Genomic DNA, 23,698 nt, shown 5'->3' with positions numbered 1-23,698 from the left:
AGCTCAGATACACCTAACTTCTACAGCTCTGACGCGTTTCCTCTGTAGGTGCAAATATATTTCAACAGACAGATCAAAATGAGTGTGTCTAAAATGTGTTTCCACAGCGACCGTGATATCTTTTCCCGTGACTTTGGGTGAATCAGAGAAGTTGACCTGTTAATATGTGTGTTTACACAAACCAGTGTCACTCTTGTTCCAGAGAACTGATGAGTGTGTGCAGCTGTGTCATCAACGCCACGTTTGTCTCTGTATATTTGCATTTTTACCCCGATATACGGATGTCAATTAAACAGGGGAAGGAAAAAACAGTTTAGGTGATGATCCCTGCATGCATTTGTGAGCTATTTATAACAGCCCCTCCCTGATGTGTTCATGGCCTTCTCCTCCAAAACAACATTTGACACTATTTCCGCTGAGGTTGTCTGTTTCACGCATTCACATTTGTTTGTTGATTGCATTAAAAAAAAAAAGCTTTTCAAGAATGCGTAGTGTAAAAACAGCACATTGTTGCTGATTTCTGCATGGCTTCCAGGAATGTTGACCTTTAGCTGTGCCCTGACACTGCTCTGAACGTCTAGGAAGTCTGCCATGGTTGTAGGTGTCTGGGTATGTTAACAGTGGGGAAGAAAGACACAGTGAGAGAGAGAATTAGGTGCAGTTAGGAGGTGCCTTGGGTTGCCCTGGGTCGTGGTGTGCCTCCCTGCTTTCAGCCTTATGTCAAGGCTTATTATTTCACATGCCAAGGTCTTGACCTGATGTACCCTGCCTTTCTTGTACTTTCCAGAAAGCATATTTTGATGCAACAGCTTGTTGAAAAGATTTGGAAATGCAAGACACCCCATAAATTGGAACATCGCTGACAGGTGCTACATGCTCTGTAGTGTTGAAATGATTAACTGAATAGTCCGGTTGAATATTTTTCGATTGTTGGTTGGACATAACTCGTAGTGTGAAGACAAGACAAGACAAGATGTTTTCATGCGTAAGACCTTTGGAACACAGAAGTAATTCAGTGTGGTTTACAGGAGGTAAATAGATTTTATTTGAATATTTAGAAACACAATAAAAACAAAACAAAAATCATTTAAAAATAATGAAATCAATGAAAATACATACATACAATACTTTGGCTCTGGAAAATTTCAATTGCACCTTTTACTATTTTCAGAAATTGCATAGACTAATTGATTAATTAAAGAAATATTGACATGAACATGTCATGAATGAAGAAAGTCGTGCACTTGGTGAACTTGGAAATCAATGGAAAAAAATTCTTGATGCCACTTTGAAAGAGCTCTGCTTACTTTAGTTGGTATTTGTCGTATTGTTGGTTGCCACTTCGGTTTGTCTTCAAGTCTTTGCTTGCAGACTTTCTATCTTTTCCTTCCTTCCTTCCTTTCTTCCTCTTGCCTCAGGGGTGTGTTCGGCAGGTCAACACCTCAGCGGGTGGGTCGTTGTGGGCCAGGTGACCTTTGTCTGTCATTGTTTTGCTCCTCACACCTCACCCAGGGAGAAGGGGAAGGAGCTTAGTGCCTTACACCTGCCACTGGCTTTACTGTCACAGTGCTGGGGTGTGCTTGATTGTGGTGTGCCAAGGACTGTAGAGAAGGTCCCAAATGATTTATAGACATAGCCAACAGTTAGTAGATATTAGACACCTTAGAGAGCGGGTGCATATCACATAGATTGTGGACGCAGTGGCTCGAACCTCTGGTGGCCCTTGTATCAGTGTCTGCTCTGAGCTACACTCAACCATGTTGAAAAGAACCAAAACAAGCAGCCGCTATGTAGATAACCATAACGAAACTGACGTTAGATTCCAAATGCGATTTACGTTCCTGTGTGCAAGATAAATCAAACGTACCTCAAGTGAGTAAGGGGTTGGAGATGAAATGAAATACCCAAATGCTGCCTCCACCGGGGCCTGATTGAGTTCAGGTGGCTGGAAAGTGTCTCACCCAGGGCTAGTTGTCAGTGAAGGATCTGCTGTCTTCTAATCTGTCTGTGCTGCAGGGCTAACTGGTGAACATCGGGTGTGTTGCTTTGACGGATGTTTGTGTGCCTCCTGTGTTGCGGGGGGACGGGCCGTTGACACACTTCATATTTCAAAGGCAAGGTCTGAGGAAGAAATGAAGATTGATGTGGAAAAATGGCACAGCAACTCATCGCCCATTCCATACATATATTATCATTTACACATACGTGACACCTTTGTGCATGTCTGTATATCTATATATACATATGCATGGGTGTGATCCAAGGCGCCACACATATTCACATTTGGGGGGGGTTTCCTCTGTTATTAGAGCCATGTGATATAATTGCATTTGATCTCCAAATAAACAGGGAATCAGTCCATCTCCTTGGTGGAGATGGCAGATGTGATGGACGAGCACATTAGCGGCGAGGACAACATTAGATTTGCTCAAAATTATTGATCTTTTGTTTGTGAGCCAAGTCGGCGATAAATAACAGTGCATGGGAGATGTGACTCATTATCACCGTGCCAAAAGCCCGACAGACCTCTGTCAAAACACACTCTCCTTCCCCCCTCTCTTCCTCCTTCCTTTCATCTCCGTCACTACAAACCAATTTAATCTGTTTTTAATCCTTCCCTCTTTTCTGTCGCCGGTGCCTTTAATACGAGGCCTCACTGTCACTATCTGATTCCCTTAAAATTTTAATCCTGCACTGATAACCCTGTATTATTACATATCACACACACACAGTCGGCAGGACACTCACACATACATACACATATACACATACACATGCAAATATGTACACACAGCGTTTAGTGGCTCTCTCAGTGTTTTTATTCCTTTTTACCTTCTTAGTGAAGAAAAAATCCTTTTATCACACAATGGGTAATTTATATCCATTACCAGCGTTTTCAATCCTTTTCAGCGCGGCTGTCACTGCCTTTGGCACACTCGTGATTAATGTGATCTAATAATAGTCTGCCATTATATTTCCTTTAGTAAAACATGTACCAACATCCTATTCAGCTCCACGAAATTCATTGCCCCTTAAAATATTTTTCCCCTTTCGTTTGAAAGACAAGATTGCTGTTTTTTTTTCTCCATCTCGTTGCCTCCCAGGAGGTGATTATTTGTTGGGGGGGGGTTGCATGAGAATGATGAGAGGTGCCATGATTCAAAGTGGTTTGTATGGATTGTGTGTGCAAGTGTGTATCTGCAGGTCGGCGTGAGTGTGTGGTCCTCACAGTGGCAGTGTAATATGGCCGCATTGTTGAGGTGCGGTGTTGTGGGACGAGGCTGAGCCCAGGTTCAGTTCGGTAGGATATTAGTTTGTTTTAGTTATTTCAATGAAAAACGCACATTTTAATTGATCATCTTAACAGACAGTCAGAAAATTAGCTGTTCATAATCACTGACTTTGAAGACAATTATATTTGTAGAACTGTCCAAACCCATGATCACAAATGAATCTTTTTTTTAATCTTTTTTTTGAGCAGGTAGTTTGGAATGGGTGATGGAGAGGAAAGATGCTCCCCATGGAATGTGCATAGGATTAGGTGTGTGTGTTTGTGTGCGTGTGTGTGTGTATTGCTGGGGAGGTGGTCCAGCAATGGGCTCTGTTCCCTCCCAGCCGGACAGCCTGAGCCAGTCTGCCACTCATGGGGCACGTTTCAGACGGGGCGGTGCCAATGCTCGCTCGCACGCACACACACACACACACACACACACACACACACACACACACACACACGCATGTATGCATGCATGCACACCCATACACACACACGCACACACACAATCCTGGCTCCCTCCCACAAAGAGGGTTAACCCTTACTGGGTTCTTAGACTTGTATCCAGGATGAACAGGTGGTCCCACAAAACATGGGCATCCATTTCCTCATGACTTATCCCAGTGTGTGTGTGTGTGTGTGTGTGTGTGTGTGTGAGGAGGGAGGGGTGGACAGAGACATGGGGAGAAGAGAAAAAAAGAGCACACATGACTGCGTAGCTTTAGTACACCTTTTGTATGTGTGTTGGTTTTGCTTGGTACCAGGGTGGCGGGTGTACAGAGCAGCTTGCGGAGGGTCCCGTCGCTGTGTGAAATTGACATCAGATGGCCGTCATGACAAGAACAATATTACATCCAGCTTCCATTTAGCAAGGGACAGCTAATATACTATGTGTGCTGTTTGAACATTTGTTTGTGTGTGTGTTCCTCAGTACCTGACCCCAGAGTCTGACCGCACCAAACACAGCTGTCAACACTTTACATCTATGTTTTTCCCCTCCGTCCCACTCCGCATTTTCCCCTCATTTTTTCTCTTGAATCCCTCCATCCAGGATCCTTCCATTAAAGATAACTTGTATTGAGCCACATCTTATTCCCTTCAATCCGCCCCCCTCCTCCTGTCTCAAGTGATCCCTTCCCAGCAGAGAAAATCGAAGGTAAACCACTTCTAAGGCAAAAACGGTGCGCTCCACTTTGGATGTTTTAAATATCCCTCTGATGGATGAGGAAAAGCAGGGTTGTGGTAGTTCCTTTGGTAAAACACGTCAAAATCACAAAGTTACACGTTTAGCACCTGACCGCTACAATAATGTAAGTTACACTCAGCATCTGGCTGCTACAACACATAGCTGAGACCTTGTCTGCCTTTGATAACTGGAGTCTTTTATGTCACAGGAAAACACTCGGCTTTACTCTACTTTATTTGTTCTTTTGTGATTTTTCTGTGGCTCAGCCCCTCCGAACTCCAGACACATGTGAAATAGACGTTTTGGAAAATATGAGTAAGTAAGCAAAGAGAAAGAGAGAAAAGCTGAGAGCAGAATGGAGCTGAGGAGATAAACATAAACAGTGGAGAGAAAGAAGGTTTCTATCTGAGTCAGCAGGTTTTTGTAAAGTCTGATTAAACGAGGTGGGAAACTGGTTGGGGTAGTAAATAACAGAGGTGTCAGAATGTTGCTTAATGACCTGGATATCTATTGCATGAAATATGTAGCTGCAGATCTAAGCAGGAGCTGTAGTTTTTTTCTTTTTTTCTTTAATGCCTTAATGTGCTGGGGGAGTTCAGATGTTTAAAACAGCTTGCTGTGAGTGGAAAGCAAGTTCGCTTTAAAGGCTTTCAGATAAGATGGACTAGAATTTGGTAACACATAACATTAGCATTTACATTATGTCCATTCTTAATTAACATATTGTATGTAATATTTTTTCCAGCCTGATCCCAGAGCTGAAGGAGCATTTATGAGAAACTTGGACAGAAATGATCAATCAAGACCCACCAGCATTCAGCAGATTTTAATGTGTAGATGCTGGTGGGTGGAGTCTTAAAAGACTCACTTTCTCCATAGTGTCATTCTATGCCTATTGTTTCAGTCTGTCCTGTACATACAGCTTCCTTTGCACGTCATGGTTTCTTCTTTTTGTCCCAGATAAAGGTTCCTTTTTTGCTTCATTCTTAAGGAAAAAGGATAATGTATCCTGCACAAAATTTGTTTGTGATTTTAGACTGTATACATTAAAAGAAAAAGAGTAACAGGCCTGTGCACACTCTAGTCATCACGCACTGTAAACAGATCATTTACTTATTTTAGAGTTATCGCAACAACTATCTACTTGATACATTTGTAACATTTGACGTCATGTGAGGCTGCACAATGCTACGATATGACTGTGATCGTATTGTATTGTCATTTTATTAAAATCAGCTGCCTAAATGAATGTTTCTGAATGAACTATACATTTTAATCTGAACCCAGCTGATTGCATCTGGACTGTTTTTTTTTTTTTTATTTGCCATGTAACAATATATACTGCATATAAGTGTCAGAAATATGCCTCTATATCTTGATGTTGAGGCAACCATATTGCTGGCCTTAACAACATGCAACTGTAAATCAAAAAACCATCAATAAAACATCAATACTCATCTCCCTGCTATCAGGAGGTGTCAGTGCACAGGTTGCCCTGCATGGCATAGCAGAACTGTAATATGGATAATATGGAATATTGCCAGACTTACGCTTTATATACTAAATATTAATAATCCTTTCCCAATTGAGGTGTTTAGAGGCGTGCATGTCGGAGTAGCTTGTGTTGTTGGAATATTTTAGGGGATGCATAAAATGGCAAAAACATAGATGTGTAAAAAAGTTAAAAAAGTTAATGAATGTTTAAGGCTAGAAGAAGAGGAAGAATAGAAGTATAGGTGGATGAACAGGAGGAGGAGGAGACTGAGCAGAGAGTTGGAGGTAGTCGGAGGTTATTGCAGTGCTGTCAGCAGTGCAGCAGTCGATTCACCTTCCCCTCCTCTTTCCAGGGGGGAAACCCCTTCCTGAGGAGGGGATGCTCGAAGCAAAGAGAGAAGGGGAGGGAGGGGAGGGGAGCAGTGGTGGCTGTGAACTCAGCACTTTCCTTATCTTCTCTCTCTCTCTCTCTCTCTCTCTCTCTCTCTCTCCCTGCCTGTCTCTCTCTCCCAGGGCTCCCTGATCAGTGCCGACCAGAAGCGGAGCTGAAGCTGAGGCTGGCTTAACGAGTCTAAGCACACTATCACGCTGTCTAAGAAACTACCCCCACCCACCGTCTGAGGTGACTCAGGGCTTTCAGGGAAGAGGAAGTGAGGGAGGGAGGGAATGTAGGGGGAGCAGGGGGAGACAGACATGAACGATTGGGTGTAAGGAAGGTAGAGGGAGCAATAACTGTGGACACCTTTTGGTTCTCAGGTATTTATAAGTGACAGATGTCATGAATGAATGGGTGAAACTCACGTGCGGAAGAAAGGAAGTAAGGAAAAAGGGAAGGAAGAAGAAGAGAAAAGAGAGCAAAAAGTCTGGGACTGTGCAGTAGGTTACACTTATCCACACTACAATGCAATCTGTGTGGGGTGATGACGATCACTGTGATGATGAGGCTGATCACGATAATGACATACACACACATGCACGGGCACACACACACACACACACACACACACATGCAGACACACAGACAGCAGTTGGCTGGAACGTCCGTTGTATGTGGATGTACAGAGGCACTGCATGGGCATATGAACAGATAATTCCTATTTAATCCCATCAGTTATCCGTTGTCGTAGGGTTACCCTGTCTGTCTTTACTTCCAAGCTGGCTGTCTCTTATCTCTTTTGTCATTCTTCTCTCCAGTGTCCAGACCTGAAGCTGTGTTTCGAGCATTGTCTGTATGTAAGGTTATGTAGTACAGGTATGTGTGTGGGTGACTTGACCTGCATTTGAGGGCTTCAGATACATGGGGAGTGCGAAAACTGAACTGAACTGAAGTCTTAGAAGATGTGAGGAGACGATAGAGTCTAAAGAAGTGTCTACAGCATTGTCAGTCTGGCAGACTGACGCAGAGAACTCTGCGGGCCTGTGTGACCCAGGCCTGACGCTCTGGCATACTCCGAGGACGCGAGGTTAGTTCACCGACCAGATATTTCTTGTCCAGCTGTGGAAATGCCTTTGCCATCATAACAGGAATATGTAACTAAGGTGTGGATGAGCATGTTGTATTTATCTGTTAATAGCAGGGTCTAATACATGTAGCAGTAGAAGTGATTTATTTCAGCTGATATTAAAGTAGGGACTGATTGCGATGCTGGCTTGGCATCTTAATGCAGAAGCATGACAGAGTTAGTGAACTCTTCTCCTCGCACAGCACCTTCTCTCATCCTTTCCTTTGCCAAATTTGGACACTGACACTAAATGGATCTGCCATAATTCAGATGTTAGTGGGAAGATATACGCGTGTGTGTGTGTGTGTGTGTGTGTGTGTGTGTGTGTGTGTGTGTGTGTGTGTGTGTGTGTGTGTGTGTGCGCGCACAGCTGTGTGTGGTGGTAAAGTGAGGCATTATGGCAAAAAATGCCTGAATAATTTAGCACTCACATTATTTTCTAATGCCATTCTTTAGAATCTGACTGCGTCACTCTAACAAATGCGTATGTCGGAAAGTTCAGGGGATTTTGTAGGGCGCCTGTGAACAGTGAGTGATGGCAACCAGCCGACTCTCAGCTCCCTCTTGTCTACCAACAGCTCTGTGTGAGCCCCATGCACCATATTCCTTTCTCAAAACTAACGCCACGGTGAATTGAAACAAAAAGGCCACATATTTTATTTATGTGTCAAAAGTGTGGTGAAAGGAGGGCAGGAAGGAAGGAGCGGGGCATATCACTCTCTCCGCTGGTTGATATCATTCCATCCTTGCGGATCAATTCTCCCAGACAGAAGGAGATGAGAAAGGAGCGAGCGCGAGGAGGAGGGAGGCAGGGCGGGAGGGAAGGAAGGGGAGCTGAAATGGTGGTCGTATTGATTTGTCAAAGAAATACAGCACTGCGTGTTTTGCTTAAACGTCCACATAAACCTGAGCTGTCAGAGGTGGGCGGGCATATAGTGACATTTGGCCAGATAGACATGGATTGTGGATTTTCTGCTTGGCTTATCTGTACACAGCCTTAGCCATCAGCTTGTGGAAATAGGCAAAGTGGCCCCTGCTTGCTCAAAACTGTGCTTTGGGGCTTCCTCCGTATCCAAAGACCCAAGTCGTCACTCTATTAATTAGTCCGACTGGCCAATTCCTTTGAACTTCTTACAGCTTTGTAACAAAACTCTTAACTCAGAGTCCACTTCCCAGCCTTTTCTGGAGCTTTAAACTGCATCTGTCAACAGTACACTGCAGATTTTACTTAGACATGGACTGAGGATTTTATGTTAGTTACCATAAAAGTTCCCACTTGATCTTTTATATCATGATTCTTGTAACCTATCACAATCACAATTTGACACCAATCTAACCTCCATATTCCAACAGGATCCAGGCCATAATAACCAAAGTCCCCCCTAAAGTCTGTTATATAAATATGGCCATACATCTGCAGCAGTTTAGGCCCATCGCATTCCTCAATTGTGAATAACAATCTTGGTTAGAGTGGAAAGAAAAACACATTGAGGTTATATCTTTTGTTAAGATATAACCTCAATTAAGATCACACAGGCAAATTTAGCTGATCACAGTGAAATTCTTGCATCTAGAAAAGACTAAGACAGCAACTTTATGCTTAATTGGTTCAAGGAATGTGCCAGTGATCCTATCATGTTTATCCACTGTTAAAAAATGAAGTCTGCCTGATATTTGACCATGGGGCAATAGGGAAAAGCCCGATTCCACTCTGTTACTATACCTGGCACAAGGACAAGAGTGAAGAGGGGAATGAAATTAAAGAGCAGTTAAAGAAAACTGGGGAAAAGAGCAGAGAGTGTGCACAGGGCCATAAAAGGGATAGTTTAACCATTGATCGAGAGCAGTGGTGGAAATGGCAGCTGTAAATCAATTTTATCTTGGAGCAGCTAAAGAGTGTTTTCTAATGAGGTTAATGCCACATAATGGCTAAATTCCTCTGCTTAAAAGATGCCCTCAAGGTGGTGGCGAGAGATAGATGTCGCCATGGAAAGCTTAACACCTCACCATTCAACACCCAGCAGAGGGATGCTTTTTCTTTCAGCGAGATTGTATCTTAAATGATGTTAAACCTTTATTCATTAGAAGGTTTCAGGGGGGAAGTATATCATCCAGTACACCTTTGTCTAGACAGCTTGTTTTATCAATAGACAGATACATCTGTGGCTGAGATGGGGCATTTAGTAAATTATTCAGTCTGTGTTGTCCACTTCCAACATGATGAGTTCCTCCCTGATCACATTTTCAAAAAACTGTATAAATCAAATTGTTGTTAACTATGGCAGAATACCACTGAATACTACTTGTCATCTCAGTGCACGGCAGCAGGCAGGTTAGCATGTCAAACAGACAAACTGACCCAGCACTAATAGATTATGAATCAAGTTCATCTCTGGTGAATATGAAATCTTTTATCCTATGTGGGATGAGCCCAAAGTAGCAGCAGGAAGTACTGCATCCACACACAGGTTTTACAAAAAATGTGCACTACCACTAAACTGAAATGGGATTGCAAAGGCCAATATAGATCATCCTTAGTAGTCTGGTAGTCGATTTCTTGCTGATATTTTCATCCATCCGTCCATTTTCCAAAGCTTATCTAAGTCTGGGTCTTGGCCAAGTCATGGTACAGCAGGCTAATCAAAGCGACGTTTTGTGTCCTTCTTCCGAGACACATCATTCAGATCTCCTCACGGGGGAACCTGTAGCATTTCCAGGCCAGGTAGGATATTAAATTCCTCAAGTGTGTTTTTGGTCTGCCCTGGGGTCTCTTCTAATATGGATGTACCTGACAAACCTCCACAAGGAGGTGACCAGGAGCCACCCTGATTAGATACCCAAAACAAACCAACTGGCTCTGTTTGAAACTCCCCCTGGATGTCTGACTTCACCAGCCCAGACAGACTTACACTGCTGGCAACAACCCTGAGGTCAGCAAAGTTGGCATTCTCCACTCATTCCTGGAAGTCAAAGGGTCAGTTTTCACAGTGGACACTTCCAAGTATTTAGTCTATTATGTTCCCCTGCAGGTGTTATCACATCAGAATAAAAACAGTCCCTTAAATAGCCTTTAAACCATGGGACATTTGATCAAAATGTGACATTGAAATCAATTTAGTATAGAAGGTTGAAATGCTGGTATATCAGTTCTACATAATTGTGCAATGGCAGAAGTTCAAAACGACTAATTTAATTTTCTCAAAAAACCCCAGACCTGACCCAAGGGTGAAGTACTACTTTGTGCATTCACAGACAATGTGTCTTGTGTCTCTTGACCAGACACAAATATACAAGGGCTTCAATGAGTGCATGCAGCACCAGCCTGAACAGTTGGCAGTTGTGGAATTAAATGGGTGGGGGAGTTTTCGAAAAGCCAAGAATGTTGGTTCCAAAGAGGAGCTTGTCCAAAGGTAATTACAGTGTGCAAAACACAAACATAACACAAGCAAATGTCAGCTACTTTTGGTTGGTCAGCCAGCATCTTTATTTTTAAAGTTTTGTCTCCTGGATGTGCTCTTCTACACCTCTTGCTGAGTTGGGATATGGAGAAATAGTCAGAAGGAGCAAGTCAGCAACTGGCACAACCAAAACTGATATGTGCAGGGATTCCCAAAGCATCCAGTATCAAGACTAATCACAAGTTAGCTAGCTACCATGTCAGCAGACGCAGACATGTTGAAATATTATATTTCACAAATTGCATTAGATAGTAATGGAAGCATAAGGAATCCTCTTTGTCTTCAGCGAAAGTGATCCGAGGAGTCTGTAAGCTGTAAACTAGACTCCTCCATAAAGTTGTTGACGGAAATCAGCTCACAATCAGCAAGTGTCTTTTAGTGATGTGGAGACGCTGTGGGTGCATTGCATTATGGGAGAGGCTTGGAGGACTCAAGCAATGTGAAACAGGCTGTATGAAATTCCAGCATCGGGGAATTCTGAATCTTATCCATTATATGGTAGTGGATGGAGCACGGATGCAGGCTATTTAACATTTTATTTAGCCCAACAGTGACCATATAGACTGATCTAACCACACTGTACTCATTCACTAGTAACAATAGAATGACAAACCATGAAACTGACAGAGAACATGCAGAAAATTATTTAAGATAATGCTATCGTATATAGCACAGTGCCTTTAAACCACTTTTAGTGTATGTGTGTGTCTGTGTGTGAGTGAGTGTGTGTGCGCGCGTGTGTGAGACAAAAAAATTGAGTACAACCAGCATGCAGCATGAAACTTAAGGAAAGTTCATCTCCACAGACCTCTAGCATTGATCACTGGGGCCCTAAAGCTATTATCATGATCTAATTAGGTTTAACATAAGTCTGTGTCACGGCCCGGTGCAAGGCTCCCTTGTCCCCAATTCCACACTTTCACAGCATCCCCATATAAAAATAGCACACATGTGCCACACATACATGCAGTGAATACTTATATATTTTTTTTTTTCCAGTTACACTGAGATCTACTTTAATGTCAGTCTGAGGTCTAAGTAGGGAGAAATGATGTAATTCACGGCGATGGAGGAGTATGAGGTGATCAGATTCCTCTCCTGTAGATTCATTTAGTACAATTCACCAAAGAGAAATCTGAAGCATTTGTGGAAAAATAAAATACAGCCCCTAGTTTTAAAATGTTTTTCCCTCACTAAATATACTGCATACCTTTACTGTTAGCTTTGATGAACTGGCGTTTGAGACATATTTGAATCAGCAATTATTTTAAAAACATACCACTTCAGTGTTGTTGTTAACGGTGGAGTAGCCCCCTGAGTGTTGTACTTTTTATAGCATTTCATCTCTTTTCTGTTGTGTCTCATAATTCTCAACTTAAAGGCTAAACTGATTTCAAAGCTGTAAGCCATTTCTCTTTATTTCTGCTCTTCATACTTCTACATGTATATTGTTTGAATCAGCTGTAGAGAGAAGGCACAGTGAAATTTCTTTGAACTAACTTTCTTATTCTTCCATGTGTAGAATAGCCTCTTGATTACATTTTGATTTGAACAGATATGTGAACTGTTTTCTGCTGTAATATGACTCATGCATCTCCTAATTGTGACACAACTTGAACCATGTACTGAGTCTGTAGATTTTAACCACTTCCACTCTGCCCTCTGTGCATTCCTATGAGCCATGAGCTGGAGATGATCTGGATACCCCAGGCTCAAAAAATGTAGAAGGTGAAAGGCAGCCAGTGACCTAATAAGAAGACCTTTGAGGTGTGCCCATTAATACAGCTGTCAGAAATATTCTATAATAGAATATTATATATAATTTAATTTGTTTTATGTACCTTATATCTGGGCTGAGGTGCTTTAATACAGCTGTGAATTACCTACTCTGACACCTTATTCATTTTCAACACGATTAGCAGCAGTGGTGTGCATGGCTGGCGCAGTGGGTGGCTGTGGCCCAGTGCACACACTCATGGGCTCATTATGCCATCGCACAGGTGTAATGGAATGCCCCCACCACCCCACCCCTCCACCTCCAACATACAGACACACACACACACACACACACACACGCACACACACACACACACACACACACACACACACACACACACACACACACACAGACAGGCACACATACAAGCCTTTGCATGTATAAACTTAAGAACATGAAAGCTTGCACACAGACTGAATACTGTGGGCCCTCTTGGCCTCTTCACAAAGCAACTTTTTTTCAGTGTTGTACAATCTAGGCATCCACTACAGTCTTATTATTTCAGGCCCAGACTGAGGAACCATGCTTCAGTCCCCATATAAGGGAAGACAAGTCTAAAAAAAAGGTGTTAAGAGGACTCCCCTCCCTCTCCACTACTCCTGTGTCCTCTATTATTATGAATAGTGGCGGTAAGAGAGAAAAGCATATACTCCATTCGAATCTGTTCATGGTTCCTGAAGGACCACTCTCACCAGACGAGGGCCCTTTTTCTCCCCCCTCCCTCTTTTGATTGATATGTGAAATCCGTCTCTCTGCGCAGCTCTAAAGGCAGTCCCTGTGTGTGTCTGAAAGGTGCTCATTGTTGAGTCGAGACCACTTTGTCAAGAAACAATCCTGTTCCCAAGGAAGCTGAGAATGTCTTAAAAAAGATACAGGCCCTTATTGTGTACATTGGGGAACTTTAATTTTGTGTGTGAGGTCATTTTAATCCTGATGAATTTTTATAGTAGCGGTTGTAGTTCAATGGCTAGTCGCCCTAATGCTCTAAAGAAGGAGCAAAATAAAGGAAGAATGGCAAAGAATGAAAAACCCACCCACAGGCCTGTTGAAGAATCCTAAACTTAAAGTGTCACAGAGTGCGAGGAGGAACGGTGGAGGCCTTTGTTTATGGACACATTGGGATGTATTTAAGTTCTACAAAGGAGATTCCCTGAATGGAGGCTTGATTTCTGCTACAAGGTTTGAAAATGCATGGTCTAAGGATAGATTTGCCACGGGATGAAGTTTGTGTAGGGTAATCTCTTAGGCTACACAAGCTGATGCGAGTGAACCACCCGAGACATTGCCTCTGAACTGATGCCAAAGAGGAAAGGAAACTTCTGTGCTTCTACACAGTTGTGCATCCATGACACTGCTAATGGTATGATTTAGCATTCTTGATTGGCATATTGGATATTTCCAACCCCATTTTATCACATTTGACTTGGGCAAACTTTCACAAGGAAAGATTTGTCATGTCAGAGTCTCATTCTTTCTGATAATGGATGGGCAACCTCTCAGACTTCTTCTTTTGTGCAAACTAATGGTCCTGTTTGAGCAGCAGTTTGTCTTTTCATCTGAGCAGCGTGGCTGTTTTGTTGTCGGTTCGCCCTCTGGCCTTGTGTAGGTTTAGACTGGATGTGAGCCTATTAGGCAGACAAGTTGAAAAGTAAACACCAAACAGCTGAAAATGCGATGATCCAAACTGGATAAAATTGCCTGATTTTGTACGTTTTAGCAAATTGAAGCACTAGATAAACACATAACTTGTTTCATTTGCTGCTTTTTTCAAAATGGTGCACCGTCGCAGGAGGCTTGCTCATCACCATTGTGGCTAAATGGAAACTGTATCTTGTTTGAGAAACGGCAGGGTGAGACCAAACAGCGTGATTCATAATGGTTATTTATGTACCATGTAGCTGAGACTCAGCAGGGGGCAAAGGCATGGTCTTTACTAAGTACATTTCTTTCTGCTTAGTTTCCCCTCAGTTAGGCTTGCGGCCTGTCTTCCTGATAAAATTTCTCATATAGATACCGAAAATACATCATCTCAATGTTTTTGATCATCCTCAAAATAACGAGTGTAGGAGTCTGCGTTCGTGAGCAAAGAAATGAGGTGCATTCAAACAAGTTTTACTGCTGCGTCAGATTACATACACACTAGTTTTGGTTACGTCTAGTTTGGTGACGGATCTTCACATTGCAATATTCACAAAAAAAAAAAAAAAATACCACCACAGCCACTCGCTCCCTCTCTTTCCTCTAACTGTCCTTTATTTCTTTCCCTGCTTTTCCCTCCTCCCTCTTTTCCCTCTGTTCTGAGACGCAGGGATCCAAGTGCGCGATGGTGCATTACTAAGGACACCTGCTCTGTTGATGTGGCCAGGCAGATTGACTGTGTGCTTGTGAGTGTGCATGTGTGTGTTTGCGTGCATGTGTGTGTTTATTCATTCATCAATTTTTAGGCTGAGATTGGGACCAAACCTATCAAAATTGTTCTGATGTGAATTTCTCCATTTCTGCCTCAAATTATGCATAATGGGCTTTTAATTCTGTGTCCTGCAACACGTCGAAACACTGCCCTTCTCAAGGTTTGGTACCAAAAATAATGAGAAACTCAAACCATGCGGTCATTGAGTGTTAAATGGTGAAGCAGATAATCATGATCAAAACAGAAGTGACATTAGTGTCAGAAAAGATGGCATTTAAACATGCTGTCCTCATATACCGTTAATTTAGATCACCCTAAAACGACTGAGAATGAGAAAAGAGAGTTTTGGTTGCAACATCCCTGAGACCGATGCTTTGCCTTCTTGTTAAGAGGTTAATGCATCTTAACAAAAGTGTTAACCAAAAAAAAAGGAAAAAAAAAAAATCACAGCACCTCCCCCTGCTTGTCCTTTCATTAATTCCTCAAAAAAGGGAGCAAATCCTCTTTCTCAACGGTAAAAATGAACAAAGGAGGGACAGTTCAATGCCTAGGAGGGCACAATATGTTCTGTTACATTATACTGCACTTTCTCTTTTTGCTCCGGCAGGAGAAAAAGAGTTCTGCTCACATCTCCACCTAAACCCCCACCCAGTGCCCTGTACCCCCACCGCACCCCAACTGACATACAAAAAAAAATCCTTATTCACTTAGTATGTAGGTCACATTACAGTGATGTCTAGCTATTGGACATGGGCTTAGATAACTGTTTGTCGAGTATTAAATGCTTTCGCTGCCTCAGCAGCCTCTGCCACTGGTATTTCTCACACAGCTGTGCAACTGAAAGGAGGCAGCACCGCAGCAAAAATCATGTCACATACACACACACACACACACACACACACACACACACACACACACACACACACACACACACACATGCACACACACGCTTTCAATGTCTGACGCTCTTTGTGTATACTTAAAAAAAAAATCTTGTTTGCATAAAACATTCACTTTTCTCATATAAAAGTGCCTTATATGAAGGTGAAAACAGGTCTTGAAAGGGAGTTAACGCAGCATCTGTAAATGAGGGCCGTGCTGCGGTGAATGGGAGGTAAACCCATTGACCTGTGGTGCTAACTCAAGCAGATGAATCTTTGCTTTTCTTTCCTCTTATCCCTGTTTGCTTTGGGTGACCTTGCGCACCAGCATCGATGCAGTGTGTTCACATAGCACAGGCCCTAATGGCTTAGATAGGCCCCAGCATGGCCAGTACTTTCCCCTGAAAACACCCCTCCATGTTCAATGCTTGCCTCCTCAATTGCACACTCGCCGTTCACTGCAACCACCGCAACCTCCGATTTGAAAATGGCCAGGCGGAGGTGTGGGGCAGAGGAGGAAACTGCACCTGCTTTTATACCAGCAGGATCCAGGTGAGGAGAGTTTTTAAGTGTTTCCTTGAAACAGAAAGGCAGGAGACAAGAGGGGCACCTCACTGCTGTACATTTTTGCCCTCTGTTGTCTTTGCATGAAATGAAAGATGCAAGAAGTGTGTGTGTGTGTGTGTGTGTGTGTGTGTGTGTGTGTGTGTGTGTGTGTGTGTGTGTGTGTGTGTGTGTGTGTGTGTGTGTGTGTGTGTGAGTTATCCTCCCCTCCCTCTGTCCTTTGTATGAAATGAGCCCAGATGGTGATTGATTTTTCAAGTGCTGACATCCCTGCTTGAGAAGCACCCCTCCTTTCTACACACACACACACACACACACACACACACACACACACACACACACACACACACACACACCCTTCTTTGTGCCGAGCAAGTGAGGCACACTAACATCTCGGTGCCATCATCATCTTTGTGACTGCCAGCAACCACCATTGATTGACAAAAGTATGCACGCAAACAAATAGACACACACACACACACACACACACACACACACACACACACAGTCATCCAAACACACAGAGCAAATAAAAAAAACATTAAAAATCATAAAGAAAATTTGACTCAAATGCTGCTGAAACTATAAGTTGATAAACTGTTTACTTGAAATCAACAGTCAAAAAATATTTAGGATTGTTTATCAATTTAGCAGATTCTGAAATGTGGGTATTGATTTTTTCAGTTTTGTATTATTGCATGTCAAATAGATTGAATACTGTTGGCTGGACAAAACAAGCAGTTTGAACATGTCGGTCTGGTCTCTGGGACACTGCTGTGGGCTTTTTCCCGTACTCTCTGACATGTTGTAACAACAGTTTGACTGAGCAGTACAGCAGTTAATCACAGATCTTTGCCAGGTCAATAATCGCACTGGTAAAGGAAATACATTTTTTTAGCTGCAGACGTAAGCTCGAAACTATGTGCTTTATAATATAAAATTTCCATTTTCTATGTTTGACGAAGACAAAAAAAGACACAAGGTTTGATGAATAAACTTCAGTCTCTTGTGGGCCAAAAGGTGTGAAGAAGGCCTTAGATAGAGTGACCTTGTGGGAAAGAAAAGATAGTGATGGAAGCTATTTTAAGGGAATTTTTCAACAGTGAACGAGACGGAGAGACAGAGGGATGGTAGGCAGGGACAGGGTAAAGTGACAGAGCTGTACGCCACAGCAGCCCCATTGAGTTAAAGTGGCTGTGTGGCTAAATGATGTCATTGGCTAACTAGGCGTTCTCAGGCCATTGCCTCTGTTTGCGTGACTAAATACATACAATTAAGGCCTAGGCACTTCTCAATCTCTGTGAACTCATTGTTATCCCCGGGTTCAAGTGCACTGATAATGGGGGCCAGAGGAAAACAGGCGTAGCAGCGAGAGAGACAGAGAGCTGGTGGGTAAAATAGACATCTCATTATTAGTGGCATTCTCTTTCACCCCAACAGCGCTACTAAAGCCTTGCTCACTCATCTGTCCCCTTTTCTGCATGTTTTCTTTTTTCCTGTGGCTTTTCCCTCTTTGTCTCACTCTCTCTCTCTCTTTTTTTTTTTTTTTTTTTTTACCTTTTTCTGTGATTTGCAGACATTTCTTCCGTTCCTTCTTTCTGGTTCTGTGTCTCCCACCACTCTCCTCCTTTGTTCTGTGAGGATGCTTTGTATGAGTGGTGTTTGCTCCCATACAGTGGGTGATTTTCACATAGGGGCTGAGCATGACACACACCTTTTACTAGTGTAAACACTCGCCTAATGCCACCTCTAAATGCACCATTAGTCAGTTAGGCTGCTGTGAAAGTGGTAGGACAGTGGACGGGCAGACAAACCAAGAGGAAATAACTTGTTCTGAAGCAAGTGAGATTGCGATTTTTCTCCTTTCTCTCCACCCTCAGTCCCCTCTGCACACACACATAGATGGAGGGTGGAGAGTTTGTGAGTTGGATTTCTATCTTTCTTTTTTTTATTTGTCTTGCACATCTATTTTCGGTTGAAAGCTTCAAGAGGATAGCTGCTGATGTTAAATTTCAGTTTAATGACTTCACTTCAACAGGCCTTCACTGTTTTTGACTTCAGTGTCTGTTTCTATTGGTTGCAGTCTTAGCTGAACCTGAAGAGCAGCAGCAGAAACTTAATTTTTTTTTCATATTTTTGAAATCTAAAACACCAAAAAGCTACATAATCATTCTTAAAGGAAGTAAGCAACCCTCAGTGTAGCCCATCTACAGCCGTGGAGGTCACATTATAACTCCCCCCATTCTCAGACACACACACTCAAACACACACAAACACACAAACCAGATTGAGTGTAATCGTCTAAAGCGAGACTTCCCTGATGGCCTCGACACTTGACAGTGATGCCCTCAAGTCTCGGAGAAAACTCTGTAACTGGAGAACGATTGCTTCTGTCTGTCTTGAGTAACTGGATCACCATGCCATCCTCCCTGCCCACAGGCGCAGACACACACACACGCGCGTGCACACAAACACATAGATATTCTTTCTCTGAGACACACACAGGCAGATTTGCAGATAGATAGCACTAACCAGAGAGGAACGGAAGTAAGCTCATGCACAGACACAGCCGGTATGCATGACTGTGTGTGACAAGAGGTGTGTTTGAGGTGCACTGGGGAGGGCGATGCATTCTCCTGCAGTCGTCGGCAGGGCGCGGTGGCGGTAGCCTAGGTAAATGGATCTTATTTAGCGACGCGTCAACACGTGTAAGGGGGCTTACGGCTCATTACTCTGGGCCCGATCCTCTCTGCTCTCCCACTGATGGATGGCAGAGGCTGCTGGGAGGAGGTGCGGGTGGCGGGCGGGAGAAGGAGAACAGTTTGGACATCGACCCGTCCTGCCTCCCTTCCTGCACTGTTCCTCCCCTCATTTTGCTCCATCGCCTTTTTTTCTTGCTATTAAATGTAGCTTTCATTTCATTTCATATTTGTATTTTTTATAACTGACCGCCACACAAAAAAGACCCAATGAAAAGTCAACTGCAACCACATGAAAGCTTTAACATGTGCAGATCTAAACATTTCATGGGAAAAACAATGTGTCGCACAGAGAATTCTCGTTTTTTCAAAAACACAATAAGAACAGTATGAGAAAGAGTATTGAATGATCCAGTGTACAAAAGGCTTTTTTCACTGCTGACATTTTGACATGTCGCAGTAGGAAAAGCACAGGTGTAATGAAATGAATGATGGCTAAATTCAATTCAGCTGCTGCAGTTTCAGGGTCCTGGTGTGGCGCAGGCTGGTTTACTGTCGAACTATCTTGGCAAACTGCATCTCTCTCTATAAGGAGAGGCTAAAGGTTGTCATATGTTTTATTCTCAGGCAAAATTGTGGTTTTGAGCTATTTAAATTGACTCTGATGAGGCTTCATGCACAAACACACCAGCAGATTTTTCAGTCCACTGCATCTAAATAAAATGATCAAGTATAATCAAGACAAAAGGAAACTAGTTTCCTTAATCTTGTTGCAATTAGTTTTATACAAAATACAAAAGACATCACAAACCTAAAGCATTAGAAACTCTATCCTCATCATACATAGGTCTGTCCAATGTTATTGCAAACCACCAAAAAGTAGAACCACAAATGATAATTACACATTCCTCAAGACCATAAGATCAAACTACAACCCTGATTCCAAAAAGAAGTTAGGACGCTGTGTAAAACATAGAAAAACAGAATGTGACCATTTGCTAATCCTTTTTGACAAATACTCGATTGAAAACAGTACAAAGACAATATGTTTAATATTTGACCTCATCAGCTTCATTGATTTTTGTTAATATCTGCTTATTCTGGATTTGATGCAGCAACACTTTTCAAGCAAGACTGGAGAAGTTTACCTGTGGGATGTTTTGAACAGGTGTTTTTGAAGCATTTCACAGGTAAACAGGTTCATTGGTAACAGGTGATAGTATCCCTCGAAAAACACAATTGTTCATAAGCGAGGATGGAGCGAGGGTAGCCACTTTGGATTGATTGGATAGAGGAGATTACTAGATTTTGTTTTCATGTGCGTTTCACACAGTGCCCCAACTTTTGTGACAGAGTGCTGACAAAATGCAGAACTTTTTTTTCTAAATATCATTGAGGATAGATGAACACATTGATGCATATCAGAGTTATAATAGACATTTCACCCTCCTGATGTTCCACAGAGGTTTGCGAGTCTGTGATTGGCTCAGTATTTTAGGTCAGGACTGCTGCTTTCAAGCTCTCTACCCAGCTCAAAACCAGTTTTTTGGATGTGGTGAACTTTTAAACTCTTACATCAGCTCCCTGACACCTAATTGTTACCAGCACACAAACCTGCACTGTAAACGTCTCAAACATGACACACAGCTACCACACACACACAGACACACACACTGCTTCCAAAACACTGAGTCAAGTCGCTCTCTCCTAAGCTCGTAGAGCATTCCTCTCATTCATGGAAGCAGGGCCCTCCTAGTGAAGCGCTTAATTGGCTGCAGATTGCTCTTTAACCTCAGGGTTACGCCACACACACACACACACACACACACACACACACACACGCACACACGCTCACACAAACACAGTGCACGCCCTCGTAGACACAAGACACAGACAGACGCAAACACACATGCGCATACACACATGCACACACACCAATTGTGCAGGCTGTTAAAGTCTTAAGGGAAATGGAGTGTGGTTTTTATAACTCAGTGGGGAGGTCAAAGGTCAACAGATTTGTTCCAATCTCTAAGGATCTGTCAGTCAAGGCTAAGATGCCAAGGCAACTACCACACACACACACACACACACACACACACACACACACATTTGGATGCTTAATTTGTCGCCTCAAAGTGTGTCTGTGCTGTTTTTCTTCTACTCAACTGTCTGTGGGAGAATTAGAAAATAGATGGGGGAATTTTTAATTCGAATGCATGCAGGATTGGATCAGATGGAACCCACATGACTTTAAAGTTGATTCACCCGCTCTTGGTCTGTGTGTGCATTTAGCCCAGATGGGACACCTCAGTCCTAGAGATATCCCTTTTAGTCATCGGCCCAACCGAGCTGGCTATGACAGTGCAGTCCTTGAGTTTGCTGCCTGACAGAGTTGTGTGTCTGTCTGCCCACCCTGCTGAGACAACTGGACTCTTGTCATACTGTCAGTGAGATCAAACTAGCTTGAGAGAAAGAGGAATTTGTGGTTTTGCAGGCCTCATAAAATTGGTCTCATCAGAGTTAAGAGAAACAGCATATGCAAATTCTAGTCTTTGTGTGGACATTGACATATGTCCTGAACAAAAAAAATGAAAAAATGTCTAAATTGTCCACATTGTTTGCTTCTATACGCGTGCATGCGTGGGCATGTTATTGTCTCCTCTCACTACTCCCGATTGTTTGTGATACATGGCGAATATGCTTTTCTACATGACTCACTCCTCTCTTCCAAAATAATTAAGATGTGTGCGTTTCTCTCCCAAATTAGCTTTTACACTTTTATCCCAACGCATGAAGGAACTCACTGCTAACATGATTTAGTTCGACAGAGAAAGAACAAGAGGGGACGGCTGAAAAGAGGGATGCAGGGGAAGTAAAGGGGAAGGGAACAGAAGAGACGTTAGTCAGTTAACATTTAACTGCTGTTTTTTGGAGAGCTTATACTGATGTAGAAAACAACAACACACAATTTACAGCCTTCAGACATCTGATTTAATGATTGGTTGCAAAGAAACAGTCAAGAATAATTTTTGAAGAGGAACAAAGGATCCTAGTAGAGACTCAGAGTCTGCCAGTCCTTCCATCGTACAGGCTTATGAATGATTAAGCTACTGTAGCAACAAGGGCAGATCACATTACAGACGCCATTTTGTTCGTTCCCCCTGCAATCTTTCATATCTCCACCAGTCGTTTACCAGGTTTATTCTAAACAGGATGGGGGTGGTGTGTGTGTGTGTGTGTGTGTGTGTGTGTGTGTGTGTGTGTGTGTGTGTGTGTGTGTGTGTGTGCGTGTGTGTGTGTGTGTGTGTGGGTGGGGAGGGGGTGCAGGCAGGGTGGCATGCTCTCAGAGTCAATGCCACAAATTGTTGTTAGATGCAGGTCTCCGTCTGCCATGCATTTTGGACAGGAAGGTAACGTGATTGGCTTTGTTCAGTCTTCCTGGCAGCCAACACCAGCTGACATCTGTTCCCTCCTAACCACTCAGACTTATCTCCATCAGGGAACACACACACACACACACACACACACACACACACACACACACACACACACACACAGGCACACACCGTCACACAGAACAGACACGTGCACACACCGTTTCACACAGTCATACACAGAACCATACTGGTGATCGTGAGGAAAAAAATGCACACACATACTGTGGACACTCACATACACACTCTTATGCATGTGGGCTAATTTTGTGATAATGCAGAGTTCAGTGAGCCAATTTTATGCACGTAGCAAATAAATGCATTCCCATATGTATAAAATGCTACAAAATAGACTACGAACATATTGCAAAGTAATACAAAAACGTCAGAATACACTATATACAGACACATGCACATTATAAGTACAGTAGTGATCGCATCCCTGCATTATCAGATGTATTAAATCAACATTGCGGTGAAAAAAAAAGTAGACTGGCATTAGCTGGAAAAGAGGGGAGAAAGTGACTGATTTGCTTATGCATTCAGGGCTGATTGTGGCGGCTTTGCAAATCTTATTGCATTGCTAATTTATATTATTGGCGGCTGAGTCCCTGGCACAGAGGCCTGGGTGTATATCTTAGACATGTGGAATCTGAAGGCAGAGTGGCATGAACACTTCCCGGGTAGACGAATTAGGAATTTCAGTCAGTTTTGCCTCTCTTAAGCAAATAACCGTCTGCAAAACTTGCCGGTGTATAAAAGGCAGCCTTTTTTCCCCTCTGAGATGAGAGGATAAAAAAAAAAAAAAGAGGGGCGGGTGGAGAAAAAAGGACAGAGGTCTGCGTGTGAGAGGGGGAGGCTGTTTGAAATTAGCCCTCCACTCTGGGGTCCTGGGAAATGAATGTGACACGTCCAAATTTGGTGTTTTTGTTGCAATTACCAGAAAACACCAGATGAATTCTTTGCAAGCCATGTGTGCTGGTTTGTGTATGCATGAGTGTGTGTGTGTGAGATGAACG

The 23,698-nt window shown here is 42.9% G+C and overlaps 1 protein-coding gene across 8 annotated transcripts in view; it reads left to right on the top strand.

Moving 5' to 3' along the window:
- Positions 1-23,698, top strand: part of znf536 (zinc finger protein 536) — a 223,851-nt gene that overhangs the window by 38,311 nt on the left and 161,842 nt on the right. For 5 of the 8 annotated variants that reach the window (XM_070964512.1, XM_070964521.1, XM_070964502.1 and 2 more), the window contains exon 3: positions 6,468-6,576. The exons of the other annotated variants lie outside the window; for them this stretch is intronic. The gene's annotated coding sequence lies outside the window, so the exon portion shown is untranslated. The remainder of the gene's footprint in view (positions 1-6,467; positions 6,577-23,698) is intronic. 8 annotated transcript variants of the gene reach the window in all.

The sequence above is a fragment of the Chaetodon trifascialis genome, chromosome 1 (genome assembly GCF_039877785.1).
Source record: "Chaetodon trifascialis isolate fChaTrf1 chromosome 1, fChaTrf1.hap1, whole genome shotgun sequence".
In the NCBI taxonomy this organism is placed as follows: Eukaryota; Metazoa; Chordata; class Actinopteri; order Chaetodontiformes; family Chaetodontidae; genus Chaetodon; species Chaetodon trifascialis.
Note: the sequence above shows the minus strand (reverse complement) of the source record. Positions and strands in the feature narration are given on the sequence as shown.